General features: G+C 41.8%; 1 pseudogene; it reads right to left on the bottom strand.

Annotated features, from left to right (window-relative positions):
- Nucleotides 1-2,796: 2,796 nt before the first annotated feature.
- LOC142428156 (transcriptional repressor protein YY1 pseudogene) lies at nt 2,797-3,884 on the bottom strand (annotated as a pseudogene).
- Between the last annotated feature and the right edge of the window lie 7,822 nt (nt 3,885-11,706).

Raw genomic sequence — 11,706 nt, 5'->3', positions numbered from 1 at the left:
GAGGGGATCTCCATTGGTCGACACTTGGGCCTTGGGTCTCCACTCTGCACTTCCCCCTTCATTTAATATGGTATATATATACATATACACATATATACACATACATACACACACTTATATCGTTGGGTTTTTTTTTGCATGATGCCTTATACCTGGTCCCTTGGCACCTCGTGATCGCACTGACCGGTGTGCTTCTTCCATGTGGGCTTTTTTGCTTCTGAGCTAAATGGCCGCTTGTTCACCTTCAAGCCTTTAAGACCCCAGACACTATCTCTATTGATAGCCGGGCACCATCAGCTTTCTTCACCACATTTGCTTATGCACCCATTTGTCTTCAGCGATCCTATCATGGAGGTGTGCAGTCAATGATATGATTTTTTGTTCTTTGATGCCTGGTAACTGATCCCTTTGGGACCACTCGCTCACTCAAGCTGGTGTGTTCTTCCATGTGGACTTTGTTGCTTCTGAGCTAGATGGCCGCTTGTTTATCTTCAAGCCTTTAAGACCCCAGTCACTATCTCTTTTGATAGCCGGGCACCATCAGCTTTCTTCACCACATTTACTTGTTCACACACTTTGGCTCCAGCCGTTGTGTCGGGAGAGTGAGCAGCTGATGAGTTTTTTAATGAATATATTAACACATTGAACTATACTTGCTTCATGTTACAGTTGTATTTTTTTTCCATGAAAAGCCTTTGAATTTTTTAAAATAAATTATTTTACTGAGGGCTCTTACAGCTCTTATTATAATCCATATATCAATTGTGTCTAGCACATTTGTACATATGTTGCCATCAGCATTTTCAAAATATTTTCTTTCTACTTGAGCCCTTGATATAAGTTCTTCTTTTCCCCCTTCCTCCACCACCTTCCCACGCTCGTGACCCATTGATCAATTTTAAATTATTATTGTTTTCATATTTTACACAATCTGTTATTTTCTTTCACCCACTTTCTGTTTTTCATCCCATGGGGGGTGTTATACGATGAACTTTGAAATTGGTTCCCCTTTCTCACCCTTCTGGCCCCACCTTCCCCCTACCTTCATAGTATCAGTACTTCCATTAGTGTTCTGAGGGGTTTATCTCTCCTGGATTCCATGTGCTATGTTGAGAGCTCTTATCTGTACCAGTGTACATGCTCTGGTCGAGCCACATTTGTAATGTAAAACGGGGGTCATGATAGTGAGGTGAGCAAGCTTTAAAGAACTAAAGGAATGTTCTGTGTTCTATCAGTGTTATACTGCACCCTGGCTGGCTCATCCTTTCCTTGTGACCCTTCTGTGAGGGGATGTCCAATTGTCTACAGATGGGCTTTGGGTCTCCAATTGGACACCTTTTGTTCCCATCGATATGATTGTTTGTTTGGGGTCTTCTGATACCTGATCCCATGAACTCCTCGTGACAACACAGGCTGGTGTGCTACATCCATGTGGGCTTTGTTGCTTCTCAGATAAATGGCCTCTTGTCTAACTTCAAGCCTTTAAGATTCCAGACGCTATATCTTTTGATAGCCATGCACCACCAGCTTTCTTCACCACATTTGCTTATACATCCTTTTTGATTTAAGTAATCCTACTGGGAAGATGGGAATCATAGAATGCCAGGTTATTAACTTGCATTGAGGGAGGACTTGAGTAGGAGCCAATGCCTTTGACTTTTTAAATGTTCCTATTTTGTTTTCTGTGCCTACTTAGACAGTTGACCCTCTTTTCTGTCAGTGGGTTTATTACAGTGCTTATTTTCCATGTAAAATATGCTCTGGGACAAATTTCAATTCATCATGGTATATAATCATTTTAATATGTTGTCTGAATCTGTTCCAAATATTTTAAAGAATTTTTAGTGTATATCCATTATCAGTATTGGGTTACAGTTTTCTTGCAGTATCATTATCTGACATTGGTGTCAGAATATTTATTGGTCTGATAGAAAGTATTAGTAACCAAGGGCTCAAGTAGAAAGAAAATGTTTTGAGAATGATGATGGCAACAACTGTACTAATGTGCTTGACATAATGGATGTATATATAGATTGTGATAAGAGTTGTATGAACCCCGCATAAAATGATTTTAAAAAAAGAAAGTATTGAAGTAGTGGTAAGTGTTGTCTCACAACCATTGTTATATTTACACTCAATTACTTGAACGTAAACTACCAAATAGTAAAGCAGTATTTATTCATACCATCACAGTACTCTGTATTAATCTTTAATCTATGGTCTGATTATGCTAGAAGTTTCTCCTGGAATTTTATTTCAACTCAATTGATTATATCCCTTGCAAGCAACCTAAAACTCATTGAACTACCATTGATCCCAGGCACTGGCTGAACCCTCTGATCTTTCAGCTGACTCCTCATTTTGGAAGACTACATGATTTACACTCCCCTTGACAGACAAATAGTCACTAACCCCCAGTTTGGGAAAAACAGGTGAGATCTATATTTTAAAAATGTGAAAAGAAGTCCCATTTTTAGCACTGTCATGTAAAGAATTGTCTTTTGATGCGAAGTTCATGAATTGTTCTCCTGCTGGGACCACACTTTACAAAAACACCTTGTTTTTGAAACATGATTAGATAGCAAGATAGAGTATCTTAGCAATGTCATCTTAATAAGCCTTGGTTTATTTTTTTTTTAATTTTTACTACTTTATCAAAACATGTCCCTTAGGTGTGTAGGATTCCTTTTTAAAATTCCTTCCTAGAAACAACATACAAAGGAGAGGCACGTTGTCTTCCAGTCACTTCTGGAAGAGGCTTCTGGGGCTGAGAAGGAGCTTCCTTCTCATGGTGTCTCACTGGTTGTTTTTGGCCTTGGCGTGTATTAAGATGTGATATTTCAGGTTAGTCGACTCAGCAAACTTCTTGTTCACCTAGGACCTGTCTCCCGTGTGGATCTGCACGTCTGTGCACAAACTGAAATCCAGGGAAAAACGCTTCCCACAGCCTTCCAACGTGCACTGAAAAGGTTTGTCTCTAGTACGAAGCAATTGGTGTTGTCTGGCTTTGAGCGCTTGACAAAAGCCTTGCCATACTCGGCACAGACGTGGACGCGGGGCCGTGGGTATGCAGGTGCTTCCTCCTGGCTGAGTTGTCCCTGAGCACCTTCGGGCAGCCTTTGTGAGGGCAAGCTATTGTTCTCGGAGCATCAGCTTCTTGAATTTTTCTTGGCTTCATTCTGGCAAATTCTGCCAGCTGTTCGGGGTCCAAGAGGTAGATGCCAGGGATCCCTCCAGGCAGGAGCATCTTTCCCGTCATGTACTCCGAGTAGTCAGGAGGGGAGTTCTCCCCAATGATCTGCTCCCCAACCAGTCTCATGGTCAAGACCTTTTTTCATCTGACTACCATAGAGTGACGGAGAACGGGTCCTCCAGCATCTTGAATGATCTGCACCTGCTTCTCCCACTTCTTGTTGCCCGCATCACCCCCGCCGCCCGACGAGAGCTGTCGCTGCCGCCGCCTCCACGGTGACCAGGTCTGCTCGATGTAGTCCTCATCGTCCTCGTTGCCAACGCTGGCCGGCGCTGGAACTGGGATTGGGATCTGGCCCTCGAAGCCTTCCTCTGCGCCCACCACCAACTGCACCAGGATCGCCTCCTGGTGGTGGTGCACCTGGCTCAGGTCGTCGGTGACCTGTGACCTTAGCGACCCTTGGCCATAGTGCGATCATGGGCGGCGGCGGTGGTGGTGGTGGTGGTAGCTGGCGTGCCCATGGCCACCCCCGCCACTGTGGTCGCCCCCCGTCCTTGTCCTCCTCGCCCACCACCATGGTCACGATGGTCTCCACCGGGATGGTCTCCACCTCGATCTCATGCAGCTCCATGATCTCGGCCAGCATCTCTGAGCCGTCCATGGCGTTGTAGAGGGTGTCGCCCGAGGCCATGGCTCTGGGCTCCGGCCTGTACGAGGAGGCGTCACACAGCGGGGAAGGAAGGCAGAGGGAAGAAGGCAGTGAGTGGGCAGGGCCCATTCCTTCTTTTTAACTAGGGCTTAAATTCTAGTGAATGTCTCCTGAGTTTTTGGGCATTTGATACCATGGACATAACTTTTGTAAACATAACTATTTAGCATTTTGTGCATGCCTTGGGTGTTGATTAGTAATTTCTGAGGCTCTTGTTGTTGATAGTTCTGATTGAGTCCCTGTGCACAAGGGAATGAAACACTGCTAACCCCTGCAGCATCCTAACAAATTAGGATGAACCTATTGCTTCAGTCACTGTATCAATCCATTTAGTTGAGGGATTCCTATTTTTCACTGCCCCTTTACCAAACAAAATATCCTTCTCCAAGGACTGGTCACTTTTGACAACATGTCCAAATTATTTAATGTGAACTCTCACCTCCTAACCTCTAACTAGGACCCTGACCTTACTTCTGCCAAGACAGATTTGTTTGTCTATATGAAGGCCCATGCATTACAATTTAACCATATTGATTCCTATTTCTCCCTTATTCAATGTCCAACTTCTATATGCATATGCGGTAATTGGCAATGCCATGGTTTGGGTCAGATAAACCTAGTCCTCAAAGTAACATCATTGCTTTTCAACACTCTAAAGAGGCCTTGTTAGGAAGATTTATCCAGTATAATGCATCTATTGATCTATTGACCTTATTATCACCTTTTAGTTGTTTTGTAATTTTCCATAAGCTAGCAGTCTTTCTAGAAGTTAATACTTAATCAAGCTTAGATTAAGAATATTAATCAAGGAGGGACCTGGAAGCCCACCTTTCACTGAAACCACCTTGTCTCAGAGCCCTGAGATGGAAGGCTGTCCTTAAGACCTAGAGGAATGTTGATGCTGAGATTCCAGAAATGCATAGTGACTGGGCACAAGACGGTCTAAAACAAATTGTGCATCTATCTATTAGCATGACTTGCAGATCAGATTCAGAGGGGCCCTAACCCTCACCCTTTATCTTATAACTACAACCTCACACCCCTCTGCCTTCAGGAACACTTGGAGGATTGCAAAAGGGTGGTGTCAACGATATCCAACTAACCATTCTGACTAATGCTGCCCTCCTTTATCGAAGCATAGCCTCTCCCCACCACACTCATTTTGTTTTCTTCGCTCCACATTCCTGGTTAAGCATGATTCACAAGCTCCAGCCCAGACACTAGCTTATCCCTTCTCCCTAAAAAAACAAAACTATGCATGCGATGTCCTAGAACCCAAGGCAATCAGCCCTCTCCCAGTTTGTGTTGTTTGCCATCTGTCAACATTACTTAGCTTGAAACCCATGCTCTAGTCCAAGATGACCGAATGGATGATAAGTCATCTCTTTCATTAATCCATCTCATGTACTTTTTTTAAAAGATAATTTTATTGGGGGCTATTGTAACAATCCATACTTCAATTGTATCAAGAATATTTGTACATATGTTGCCATCACTCGTTTTTAAACGTTTACTTTCCATTGATACCTTGCTATCAGCTCCCCCTTTTCCCTCTCTTCCTCTCCCCCAACTCCTGTGACCCCTTGAAAAATATTAAATTATTGTTATTTTCATATCTTGCACAGACTGCTCTCTCGCTTCCCCCATGGTTTCTGTTTTTGTCCCCGGGGTATGTGTGTGTGGGTATGTGTCCATCATTGTGATTGGCTCCCCCTCATTCCCCTCCCATCCCTGCCTTTCTCTCCCCTACTGGTATAAATACTCCCCATTCCTGTTCCTGGATTCCATATGTCACGAACTCTTATCTCTTTTCTGTACCGGCGCACAGGCTCCAGTCTAGCCTACAGGGAAAGGCAGAACTGGAGTCATGATAGTGGGGTGTGAGGAAGCCTCAAGGAACCAGAATAATATTTGGGTTTTTTCAGTGCTATCCTGTGCCCTGGTTGTTTCATCCCTTCAGTGTGACCCTTCTGTAAGGAAATGTCCCATTGTTTACAGATGGATTTGGGGTCTCTACTACAACCCCTCTAATTCTCAACAATATGGTGGTTTTTATTTTGCTTGTTTGTGGTCTTCTGAAGTCTATTACCCTATCTCATGATCACACAGGATGGTGTGCTTCTTCCATGTGGGCCCATTGGTTCTCTACTAGATGACCACTTTTAAACTTCAAGCCCTTAAGACCCCAGGTGGTATCTCTTTTGATAGCCAGGCACTACCCTCCTTCTTCACAACACTTGCTTATGCACCCATTTTGTCTTCAGTGATTATGCTGGTATGGTGAGCATCACAGAATGTCAGGTTGTTAGAACAAAGTGGTCTTGCATTCAGTGAGGGCTTGAGCAGAGTCCCAAAATCCATCTACTATCTCATTGTATGTCCTTATAAATATATGTATGTAGGTCAAGACCACTATTCTTAAGAATTAATGTATTTACATATGTACAGACCTATGCTTATACCACTATCCATAGCTTTGCTTCCTAGATCTTTCCTCTGTTTCCTTTTACCTTCCTCCCTACCCCACCATCATGCTTGCCCTTCTTCTACCTCATAGTAATTCCTCTCAACTATATTGATGTTGCTTCAACTGCTGTCTAAAAGTGGTCATAACTCCAGGCTTGCAGAAACCTTCTAAGAGCTAGTCACAAGACCTCAGACTGCAGTTCCACCGTGTTGCTAACCACCTTGTGCCTACAGTCTAGGGCTTTTCAATTCCCCTCCCCAGCCAGGAACAGTGACTACACCATCCATTACCTTCCCTCATCTCAGGTACTTTTAAGAGTCTTACCTCATTCACCTTGACTCTTAGCATCATCAATCTACCTACACCTACACCTTGTCTGTAGTGTGCCGTCTTTCACAAAAGCTTTAACATTGGACATCCTTAAACACAAGAGCCTTAGAGAATAGAAAATACACCTCCCTCTTGGCTTATTTTCTTGTTAAGGTTGTCTCTGCCTTAACCAAGTCCCCTCTAGTATTCCCTGCTTATTTCCTTTTATCTCTTGTTGTCCACCTCTAAAACAACTTGCACTGGTTACCACACTCTATTGTGGTATCACACTCTATTACTATGGGTTTCTAAATGGGCTCTCCCTACCATGCGCATTTGTTCACACAGTGTAGATATTGTACAGTATCCATGGGATGCAAGGGGCTTAGAGCAGGACAAACTTTGATGAAAAACTCAATGTGTTGGAATGTCACGATGAGAGAAACATTTACATTGATATCAAGAAATAAAAGTATAGCAATTAGCTGGATGATGTAGTGGGAAAGAAAGAAACATGAACAAGTGTGTGACAACTACTTAAAATACATATAAATAATTACTTTTTTTAGTTAAATGATCATTAAAATATTGGGGGAATTTTCTTTATAAATCTTCCCAGGTTAGGTTGTTTGTGTTACTTTCAGATAATGCGTCAAAAAAATAAAGTAAAACGTAAATGGAAAGAAATCATTCTAAATGGGGAACCACTTACAAGGATCTACATATAAACTCTTCCCTGAGGGATGGACAATAGAAAAGTGAGTGAAAGAAGATGACAGTGTAAGATGTGACAAAATAATAATTTATAAATTATCAAGGGTTCATGAGGGAAGGGAGAGCAGGGAGGGAGGAGAAAAATGAAGAGCTGATGCCAAGGGCTTAAGTAGAAAGCAAATGTTTTGAGAATGATGATGGCAACAAATATACAAATGTGCCTGACATAATGGATGGATGTATAGATTGTGATAAGAGTGGTATGACCCCCCCCCCAATAAAATGGTTTTAAAAACTGTTACTGGAAATTGTGCGCAGGAAATAACAGCAACAAAACCATCAATCACATGTCATACTTTTCTAAATTATTTTTTAAGTACAATATTAGTGTTTTTATGGCACAAAAACAATTGACACAATGAGTTCATTGACTTGGACTGAAATCATATGTTGTGCCTGAAAAATCACCTAAGGTGATATGAAATGTATCTGTGTGATTTAATGCTCTAGGTCAACCTTTAACAATAAAGATCAACCATCAACCTAAACATTTAACTCCCAAGTCTATACAGTACTTCAGATTGAGTTTTCATTTTGGGAAGACCTGGAATTCATTCATTCTCTAAGATGAATAAATACCTGGTCTCACATGAATATCAACTAAGGGGAGCTGAAGAAGTATGCGCCCTAAATTTAGAGTGGGTCCTGTATTTAATGCAAACACACTCAGATTGGAACATGGTTGGAGGCCAAGAGGCACCACTTAGGGTAAGAAGTGCAGGACAAGAAATTGACATGCCTTACTCAACATTATCTACTACTATGTTTCAGATCACAGACTTGCCAGAGAAAGAGACTGTCCAGTTGAGGGAGCTAAAAATCTGGGAATACGATCTTTCACATTTACGCACTAGAAGAAAAGATTTCAGCATTTGGCTGGTCTGTGAACTAAATTCACTCAGCCAACTCCAAACTCCCTAGACTCCTGCTTCGCGTATTTAGAGAATACAATAATTTGACTACAGGACGCTTGAGCTACAAAATGGTGAGTATTAAAGAGCCCTGGTATATTTTATTATACACATAAAGGTTAGATAAGACTTCTTGAGAATACTATGTCCATTACCTGAGGGTTGACTGTAATGTAAGAGCATGACAGGGGAGGGGAACGAAGACTGGGCTTTATAAAGCTTCATGATAGCTATTGCTATGAAATGTATATATGGTATGATGCACTGGATTACTGATGATCTTCCTTATGTGACTTAGAGTTGGTTATGTAAGGTGTCCACATCCCAGTTTGAGACTTGGTTCATTGGGACGGGCAACAGAACTTTCTGAGTAAAGTCTGGATAGAAAGTTCTACCAGAGGACATGGATTATCAGGTTGTCCAGTGTCACCATTTCTCCAACCCTACAGTTTTCTTTATTCCCTTCGTGCAGTGAAACATTTTGTATAGATTTCTAAAAATGGAAGATTGAGCTCTTTCACGGATTAGAAATTTAATCCTTTCATGGCTTCATTAAAAGAATGAATCTGATGACAATGTATCCAGTTGGTCAATATGTGGGAATTATTTTTTATTGATGGTGAACCACTCCTCACTCACAATGATCCTTTGCACAGCAGAAGGAAATCCTGCCTAGTCTTTCACTATCTCCACAATGCCTGACATAATTAGCCCCCGTGTTGTTAAAATACACCCTATTGTTAAAATATGGCCATTGAAGGTGGTTTTATTTTTTGTCAAAAACCAATCATGTCCTTTTCTCTGGACTATTCCATTCCTGTGATATGTCCTATGTAAGGGAATGATGCCTAACATCTTTGCTTTTTAATAACATTTTTCCTGTACTTCTTCAGAGACAAAAAACAAAAAATACAAACTCACTGCGATAGAAAGGACAACTCATAACAACCAAAAAGGGGAGGGTAGAGCTGTCCCTGTAGTTTCTTACACTGGAACTATGTGTTGGAATCGAAAGCCTTATTTTTCTGCAGTGATGTGCCTGGAAGTTTCGAACTACTGACTGAGAAGTTAGCAGCCAAATGTTTCATTAGTGCTCCTTCCAAGATAGATTTGTTTATACTTCTTCCTGTCTGTGGTGTATTCAATATTCTGCACAAATAACAAAAAACTAAAAGAAATTAATGTATAGTTTTACTCATTGTCCATTTTTTAAAAAAATGGATATGTTGTAATGAATATACCATGGTCTGGCTTGAGCCAAGCACCCCTCAGACCCAAAGTGGCATTGTTGATTTCAACACTTTAAGTGGGTCCTTTCCAGTAATTTCTCCAATAAATTATGTGTTTTGGTTTCTTGACAGTGTTGCCAAGGATTATGGATCCAAATAAAATAAAAATCTTTTTTTTTAAATCATTTTATTGGGGCCTCATACAACTCATCACAATCCATAGATACCTCCATTGTGTCAAGCACATTTTACATTTGTCACCATCATCATTCACAAAACATTTTCTTTCCACTTGAGCCCTTGGTATCAGCTCATTTTTTGTCCCTCCCCCCATCCCCATGAGCCCTTGATAATTTATAAATTATTTTTCATGTCTTATACTGTCCCATGCACCAGGGAGGGAGTTATATGTAGATCCTTGTGATTGGTTCCCCCTTTCTTCCCCACCTTACCCTCCTGATATTGCTACTCTCATTATTCATCCTGAGGGGTTTATCTCTCCTGGATTCCGTTTCCAGTTCTTATCTGTACCAGTGTACATCCTCTGGTCTAGCCGGATTTTTAAGGCAGAACTGGGATCATCATGGTAGTAGGGGAGAGGAAGAATAAAGAGCTAGAGGAAAGTTGTATGTTTCTTCATTGGTATACTGCACACTGACTGGCTGGTTACATCCCCACAACCCTTCTGTAAGGGGATGTCCAGTTGCCTATAGACGGGTCTTAGGTCTCAACTCCAAGCTCCCCCTCATTCACAATAAGATTTTTTGTTCTTTGATGCCTGATACCTGATCCCATTGACACCTCATGATCACAAAGGCTGATGTGCTTCCTCCATTTGGTCTTTATTGCTTCTGAGATAGATGGCAGCTTGTTTATCTTCAAGTCTTTAAGACCCCAGATGCTGTATCTTTTGATAGCAGGGCATCTTCAGCTTTCATTACCACATTTGCTATGCACCCGCTTTTTCTTCACTGATTCTATCAGGAAGGTGAGCATCATGGAATGCCAGTTTAATAGTACAAAGTGTTCTGGCATTGAGGGAGTATTTGAGTAGAGGCCCAATGTCCATCTGCTACCTTAATACTAAACCTATATGTGTACATCATCATATATAAATGTATTTACATATGTACATGCCTGTACTTAGACCTCTACAAATACCCTTTGCCTCCTAGTTCTTTCATCTATTTCCTTTTCCTTTCCTCTTGTCCTACTCTCATTCTCAGCCTTCATTTGGGTTTCAGTAATTCCTCTTAGTTATATTGCCCTTGATCAAACCCTACCTGGCCTCCCACCCACTACTCACCATTGATTTTGGATCACTTGTTGTTCCATTGCCCCTGGCTTTCTTAACACCCACTTCCTTTCCCCCACCTTCCCCTCTTCCATTTACCCCTGGAATTCTCAGTCCCGTAGTTTTTACCTCCAGATTGTTTGTCCTGCCTATCTTATCTAGATAGACCTGCAGAGAAGATAATATGCACCCCCCCCCAAAAAAAAAAACAGAGCAAAACAAAGCAACAAAAGAAACAAAACAACAAAAAGAAAAACCTATAAATCAGTTCTGAACTTGTGTGTTGTGACCCCTTTGGGAGGTCAGGTACCCTTTCCCAGGGGTTGCTCAATTCATAACAATAGCAAAGTTACAGTTATGAAGTAGCAACAAAAATAATTTATGGTTGGGGGGTCACCACAACATGAGAAACTGTATTAGCGGGGTGTGGCATTAGAAAGATTGAGAACTACTGCTGTAAATAGTTCAAAGTCTGCTTGTTGACCTTTAGGGATATTTTCTGGTGGAGTCTAATGGGGTGCCACTCCCTGGCCCCAAAGTCTATTTTTGATATTCCTTTGGGACTGCATTGCTCTGCTCCCTTTGCTGTTCTGTTGCATGCCTTCAGTGTTTTGCCTCGGTGTGTTGGGGTCAAGATTGGGCACAATTCTCACACTGTCTCCAGTGTTGTCCCCCATAGTGCTGTGGATCAGTAAGGGATGTCATGCCTTTTAGTGGGGCCGGCCCTATGGTCCTCTCTGCGCATTGGCTGCTCTGAGCTGGAATATCATCCTCAGGGCTTGGTGGGCCAGCATGGGCTCCACTCTCTCTTCCTCACCCT

The sequence above is a fragment of the Tenrec ecaudatus genome, chromosome 15 (assembly GCF_050624435.1).
Source record: "Tenrec ecaudatus isolate mTenEca1 chromosome 15, mTenEca1.hap1, whole genome shotgun sequence".
Lineage (NCBI taxonomy): Eukaryota > Metazoa > Chordata > Mammalia > Afrosoricida > Tenrecidae > Tenrec > Tenrec ecaudatus.
The sequence above is the reverse complement of the archived record's forward strand: the minus strand, read 5'-3'. Positions and strand labels throughout refer to the sequence as shown.